This window comes from Lepus europaeus, chromosome 14 (assembly GCF_033115175.1).
Source record: "Lepus europaeus isolate LE1 chromosome 14, mLepTim1.pri, whole genome shotgun sequence".
NCBI lineage: Eukaryota > Metazoa > Chordata > Mammalia > Lagomorpha > Leporidae > Lepus > Lepus europaeus.
This window is the reverse complement of record NC_084840.1, coordinates 5,609,679-5,617,700: the sequence shown is the minus strand read 5'-3', so window position 1 is coordinate 5,617,700 and position 8,022 is coordinate 5,609,679.

Sequence of the window (8,022 nt, the reverse complement as noted above, 5' to 3'; positions counted from 1 at the left end):
TCATCTACCTTGAAGTACCTGTCACATTAACCACACTTTTTAATTCACCTGTATTTAAATTTTATTTCAAAGGCAACTTTTGGGGGACAATAAACCTCTTGGGATGCATACCTATCTGGCTCTGAATTATTCCATATCCTCATTTACATTCTCTGGAACATTCTTTGTGTTCCTTAGTTTTCTTGACTATTTTATTGTCTGCCCATAATTCTAATTATGTTCAAGAAATGTGTTGAATTACATACATAGCAAAAAGATAATTTCACATCACTCACAGAAATATGGTGAATCAGGTTTGTTTCATTCAGGGAAGAGAATTCTGAGTCAATAGCCAGTCAACTTATCTGCAGTGATTTCTAAGATTTTTTTGTCTTTAATTAAATGTCTATAGCACTTCCCCACTCTTTACCTACCTAAGATCAGATACAAGTTCCCTTGCAGAAGGAACAATGTTTTAATGGCAAATTTAGTATATGGACAGACTCAAATTCCTTGGAGCCAAGCTAAGACCACTGACAGCATTCATGATAATGTTTGATGATTTTTGTCTGGCAAGAACTGCAAGTTCTACCTTGATGATTGTGAGAACGATTACCAGATACGTCATCATTTAAGGAAATAAAGCATCTGAAATATGTGGATAGAATGTCTCTATCAGATATTAGTTCTCAGACTCACATTTTAAAACTTAATTTGAGGGGAGGGGACATCAAAAATGCGTGGAATAGAATAACCTGCACCCATTCAACAATTCATGTACAAATTCTATTTGTGAGCAACGAGAAACTAGATAGTGAGTCATGCACTCAGGTGAGTACACAGGTACTCGCCTGGAAGTCAGGAGAGAAATCAGAGACATCTTCCTTCAGTACTACCTATTCCCAGGCTAGTGCCACATGGGAAGGCAGAAGCCTCCATAAGACAAATGGAAACCCCAACTCACAGGACTTTCCACAAAGAGCATTAAGATGGGAGATTGAAAAAGGCAAATATCCACATTGTGGAAGAAAACTCACATAAATATCCTACTTTACACCCCAAGAACTGGAAAAAAATGATAAACTAATCCAAAAATTAGCAAAAGGAAGGAAACAAATCTTAGAACATACTTAAAAAAAAAAAAGAACAGAAAAACAAGAATAATTAACACTGAGTGTTTTTTCATTGCCGCTATTGTTCCAAAAGATTAAAAAAATTGACAAACACTTAGACTTGGAGATGAAGAGAAAAAAATCAAATAAATCTATAAACAAAAGAGGAAACATTACAACTGATTCACAGAAATGGAAAGAATAAGAGACTACTTCAAATCATTGTTTGCCATCAAACTGATAACATAGAGGAGTTGATTACATTCCCAGAAACATAAAGCCCTCCATGACTGGCTCAAGAAGAGATGGCAACCAATAACAGACATATAGCAGTAAAGAGATAAATTCAGCAATTAAGGATGCCCCAATAAAGAAAAGCTAAGCACTAGCTAAGCTTCATGTGAATTTTACTGGACATTGGAGGACGATATAGTGTCAATCCTTGTCAACTTTTCCAAAATTTGAAGGGGAAGAAATGCTTCCACACAAATATTATAATGCCAGCAATACTCAGAAATACAAGAGAGGGGCCAGCATTGTTTTACAGCAGGTAAAGCTGCCGTCTGCAACCCCAGCATCCCATATGGGTGCCAGTTCATGTCCAGCTGTTCTACTTCCAATCTAGCTTCCTGCTAAAGGTCTGGGAAAGCAGTGGAAGATGGCCCAACGGTTTGGGCCCTTCTCACCCATGTGGGAGATCTAGATGAAGATCTGGCTTGGATATGTCCCAACTCTGACCATTGAGGCCATCTGGGGGGGGGGGGTGAATGTGGATGGATGATCTCTATCAATCGATCTATCTATCCATCCATCCATCTATCTGCCTCTAGCTCTTTATGTATATGACTTTCAAAAATAAATAAATAAATCTTAAAGAAAAGAAAATCAAGACAGAGTCCACCAGAAAAACACCTACAAGCAATGTCTCTGAACACTATGGATGTAAGTATCTTCAATTAAATAACAGCAAGCTCAATTCAACAGCGTGCTTTAAAAGAATCATACCTATGTCGACGTGAGATTTATCTCTTGTATGCAAAGATAATTTTATGCATGAGAATAAATTAATGAGACATACAACACTAAAGGGAAGAAATGTAGAAAACAACATGTTTATAGAAACTGGGCTTATGAAATAGCTATGTAACTTTTCAAGGAATCAGTCAGTAAAATTCAAGTAATATGTAATCTGCGATAGTCAATATCCTCTGAACATGGCAATATTTCTTTAAACATTTATTCTTATTAACATTTAAATGAAATTTTCTTTATCACTTTAATAATATATCCAAGTGAACATAATTTAATCATCTCTGTTACTCATTTGGAGAGATCTATATATGTTACCATTTTTAAATCAAACTTTAGCTTTTCTTGACTCATGGTTTCCCGTGATGTGCAAATATGCTAGACATATTTTACATGTTTTACTTTAAATTATTTTTAAAAATTTCAGAATGTCAGAGTTACAGAGAGAGATGAAGAGACAGACAGAGATTTTCCATCTGTTCATTGACTCAGCAGACATTGGCAACAGGCGGTGCTGGGCCAGGCTGAAGCCAGGGGCTGAGAGCTTCATCGGCAACTCCCATGTGGGTGGCAGGGATCCAAACCTTTGTCACATTTTCCACTAATTTCCCAGGTCATTACAGGGAACTGGATTTGAAGTGGATCAGCTAGGACACAAACCGGCATGCAGAAGGGATGCTGGCATCATAAGCAGCGACTTTACGTACTGTGCCACAACAGCAGAATAAAAATAAATTCTTAATCCTTAAAATTCCATTGACTGGGCCAGTTCTGTGTCATAGTAGATAAAAACACCACCTGCAGAGCTAGCATTCCATATGAGCACTGGTTTGAGTCCTGGCTGCTCCACTTTTAATCCAGTTCCCTGCTAATGAGCCTGGGAAAGCAGTGGGATATGGCCCAATACCTTGGGCTCCTGAGCCCAGATGGGAGACCTGGAAGAAACTCCTGCCTCCTGGCTTCAGATCACCCCAGCTCTGTCCATTGTGGTTATTTGAGGAGTGAACCGATGGATGAAGATCTCTTTCTCTCTCTCTCTCTCTCTCTCTCTCTCTCTAACTCTGTTTTTCAGAAAAATAAATATTAAAGAAATTTCCCATTGTTCAGAGAGTTTAAATGTATTCTAGTTTAAAAACTTGAAAAAATAAGACTCGTACAATTTCTGTCTTACCCAATGTGTTCTTGTGCGCATAATCACTGTGTTATACTGCCTTCCAGAAGGTACATTTCCATATAATGAGCAAAATTGATAGATTTTAGCGAGATCCTCATAAAATGTTCTGCAGGATCACTAGATGTATGCAACTAGAGTTTTTAAATCATTCCTAAAACTACCTTTATTTTTAAGAAAGTGCATCCTTGTTGTTGATTATTCAGCACTTATCAGTAGAAATAAATGTCAAATATTACTTAAGAAATTACCCTGCGCTGTGGCTTAACAGGCTAATCCTCCATCTTGCAGCACTGGCACACCGGGTTCTAGTCCCAGCTGGGGCGCCAGATTCTATCCCGGTTGCCCCTCTTCCAGGCCAGCTCTCTGCTGTGGCCCGGGAGTGCAGTGGAGGATGGCCCAAGTCCTTGGGCCCTGCACCCCATGGGAGACCAGGAGAAATACCTGGCTCCTGCCATCAGATCAGCGTGGTGCGCCGGCCGCAGCACGCCAGCCGTGGCGGCCATTGGAGGGTGAACCAACGGCAAAGGAAGACCTTTCTCTCTGTCTGTCTCTCTCACTTTCCACTCTGCCTGTCAAAAAGGAAAAAAAAAATTAAAAAAAAGAAATTAAAAATACTCCTATGATCACATATATCCAAAAATAGTTTTAATGCAGATGTATGTGATTCTACCTCCTGTCCTATGCATATACCCAAGTTTTGCAGCTGTGGAGCTGAAATGTGAGCCTTAGCTGATTTAATTAATTCCAACATAAAATTACGCAACTAAAAGAAAATGCGTTGTGTCCAACAGATCTCTGCATTGGTAATGTAACATAGTTGCTTTACATGAGACTATGGTTAGTGAATCAAATCAAGTGACCCCTGATTTTTTTTAAGACTTATTTTATTTATTTGAAAGAGTTACAGAGAGAGGCAGAAAGAGAGAGAGAGAGGTCTTCCATCTGCTGGTTCACTCCCCAGATGGCCACAATTGCCAGTGCTGCGCTGATCCAAAGGCAGGAGCCAGGAGCTTCTTCCAGGTCTCCTATGTGGGTGCGGGGGCCATTTTCTACTGCTTTCTCAGGACATAGCAGAGAGCTGGATCAGAAGAGGAACAACCAGGACTAGAACCGGCTCCCGCATGGGACGCTGGCGCTTAGGGCCAACCTACTGCACCACAGCACTGGCCCCAGACCCCCTGATTCTTTACAACACAGCCAATAGACACACTTCAGGGGATCTGCAAGCAAGCTTTAGTCACATTCCTAAATCCTCGATGGCTCAAGAAAAGCAACTTTCTCATTTGCTTCCTCGGATTCAGGTAAGACACCTGTCAGAGGCTCTTAAGTACATATATTGGAAAGGAATCTTTGTTTCCTAAAAGGAACATCACGTAATGGGATAAGACTCAACTGGAACTTCAGGTTCAAGACCAGAAGCTCAGTGATCCATCATGTTGTCTGTCTTCTGCTCAAATCCAAGTCAAATCTGGCAACTCAACATCAATGCAGAGTCTGATTCCAGCAGACCCAATTTTTCGAGGTAAAGTAGCAAGTTTGTAACAGTAAAGCCTTAAGCTTAAACCTGCTGCACCAGCATTGGTGACTTTGGTTGGGCCAGGATGATCAACAGTTTAACCACATCTTTGCACTGGGGTTCACTTTTCTATGAAGCACTGTTTCAAATAAGAGATATGGAGAAGCATCACATGCAAAACTGGTTTAGACCTAAAAGTTGTAAACAAGACAAATTATCTGACAGGAACTAAGGTACGAATGGTGTCAATAAAAGAAACAGACAAGTACTGCAGAATGTCAAATCAAGGCATTGACAGAAAGATTAGTACTGGGCCAGGTGCTGTGGCACAGCAGGTTAAAGCCCCAGTCTGCAGCACCAGCATCCCATATGGGCACCAATTAAAGTCCTGGCTGCTCCTCTTCTTATCCAGCTCCCTGTTGATGCTCCTGGAAAAGCAGTGGAGGATGGCCCAAACCCTTGGGCCCCTGCACCCATATGGGAGACCCGGAGGAAGCTCCTGACTCCTGGCTTCCGCTAAGCTCAGCTTCAGCTATTGTGGCGATTTGAGGAGTGAACCAGCAGATGGAAGATCTCTCTCTCTCTCTGTCTGTCTGTCTGTCTCTCTCTCTGTGTCTCTACATCACTCTCTGTAACTTTGTCTTTCAAAGAAATAAAATGAATTTTTTTAAAGAAATATTAGTACTGGCTGACATTGTATAACTAAATATCTAAATAAATATGTCAGGTAATTTTTATTTATTTATTTTTGGTATGAGTTTTGCATTTTTAGGTAATTTTTAAACAGAAAATAATATCTATGTATAATTTTCTTTAACTGAGCCAGCCATGTTTATTTTATCTTCCAGTAAAATCAATGTGATTTTATGTTATGTTTTATATAACTGCAAATAGAAGAAACTATTCATCTCATTTTAGACATCTTTTGTTGTCTCTGAATAAAACTGTAATGCAATCACAGAATCAGTTGCCTGGAAACTTTCAGCACAATGAAACAAATAAAGAGATGCCAATTAGAACAAGGTCCTTTAATGACCAAATATTACCCAATATTTGTGTTTTAATTCACCCTCACATTCCTGGCAGACTTAAGATTTCCACATTAAGAAAATTCTAATTAAGGAATTCTAATGTTACTCATTAACAGACATCTTTTATCTTTAAGAGATAAAAAGAACCTGCTTCCCAGTATCATAATCTAATCAAGGAAACAAATGGTTAATGGAAGGATTGTGAGAATTTGAAACTATTTATAATACCAATAATTCAGAAACATCGAGATTTTTTTCAGTACCCAGCATAAAAATTGGTAGCAGAATAATTCATGTAAGTTCAATGTAACCCTTTGATAAATCTTCCTGTCTCAGTAGAATGTGGATTGATGATATTGGAGACTAAGTTTTGAGCTTAGCACTTACATGATATTTCTTAAATATTTTTGCACTTTCTGTCAAGTCAACTCCCCCAAAAATCTATCCTTAGTCTAAGGTAAAATTGCTTTAGATGGTCAATAAATGCTATACAGAAATACACTTTGATTATAGAACCAGACATTTTAAAATTCTTTTACTGAGTATCACATTGAACCAGGAAAATAAATGATTGCCAACTATTGACAAGCAGATAATCAGGGCAGTTTGTCCAAGTACAAGTAGATGAATTTTGTAGAGCATTTGTAAGGCTAAAATACTGGTGCCATGTCATATTTAAATGGAAATTTGATAACTTTACAAAGTCTACTAAAGTGTAATAAAATATTTATGCTTTAGTACTCTATATCTCTGTAAAAAGCCAAAATGACACACTGGGACACTGTTGCAAAATGGCATAGACCTTCTTGCACAAATGACTTAGAGTCCGTTGGTAAGAACACTTTGTACTTACTAATTTTGCCAAATTTTAAACCAGAACCTGAAAGTGTAATTTAAAATAAAATCACTATATTAGGTACATGCTTATGCCCTAGAAAGCATTCAGAGTTTCATGTTAACAAATTCTGAGATTTTTTTCAAAATAACCATAGAAAGGACACTAGTGAAACCATGCCCAAAGAATAATAAATTGTGACTAATTTAACATTGTAAAATGACTGACATTGTCAGAGGAGAGGTCAACCTCCCAGGCTTTTCACAGTGTAAATTTGCACAGTGTGGCCCCAAGGACTGAAGACTCCCTGTAGTCAGGAGAGATGTTGACACTGGATAATTCTAATTCTTATAATTTCTGCCAACCAAGTAGAAAAAGGAAATTATTGAATGCAATTCTACTTATTGAACTACAGTTTATGTACATATATTCATGTACAGAGATGTATGTATGCATACACACACTCATATTTCACATCATAAATAACCCCACGACACACACATATTATATTGGGCATCAAGGCAAGAGGGAATATTAACTCCTTTATTTAGTATTTTATATCTTTTGACAACATGTATAAAATATCAGCTTGTACACATTAAAGGAATTTAAAGGAAGTACATTTCATACTAACACAATTTTCCTAGTCACAGAATTATAAGTACTTTGGTTTGAAAAATTTCACACAGTTGAGAAAATACTAACAAAAAAAAGAAACTATCAGTGAATATTATTGCAAAAATCATTCCAAATTATTGAAATGCGTTTGTTGTATCTGAATTATCAGGACAGTAGAGATTACTGACTCAAACATACTGCCAGGAATAGAGTGAACAGCCTATGTGGACATGGCCAATAGTCACATAGATTCAGATGTTGCTATAAGACTAATGACTAATTTGTGAAAATTAATAGATGAGGGGTCAGTACTGTGGCACAGCTGGTTAAGCCATGGCCTGCAGTGCTGACATCCCATATGGGTGCCTGTTCAATTCCTGGTTGCTCCACTTAGATCCAGCTCCCTACTAATACACTTGGTAGCATCAGAGAATATCCCAATTCCTTGGGTCCTTGCACTCAAGTGAAAGACCCAGAAGATGTTCCTGGCTCCTGGCTTAGGCCTGACCTAGTCCTGACCATTGAGGCCATTTGGGGAGTGAACCAGATGATGGAAGATGTTATAGATGCTTGAATCCAAATACACTTTATTTAAATTATTAGCCAAATTACTGTTTAATTTCATTGAAACCTTTACTCTGCACATGCTATTAATTACTAAAATTTTGTTGATAGATTTTATTGTTTACAAATGGCACACGAAAATCTGGATCAATTCCTTGTTTAAA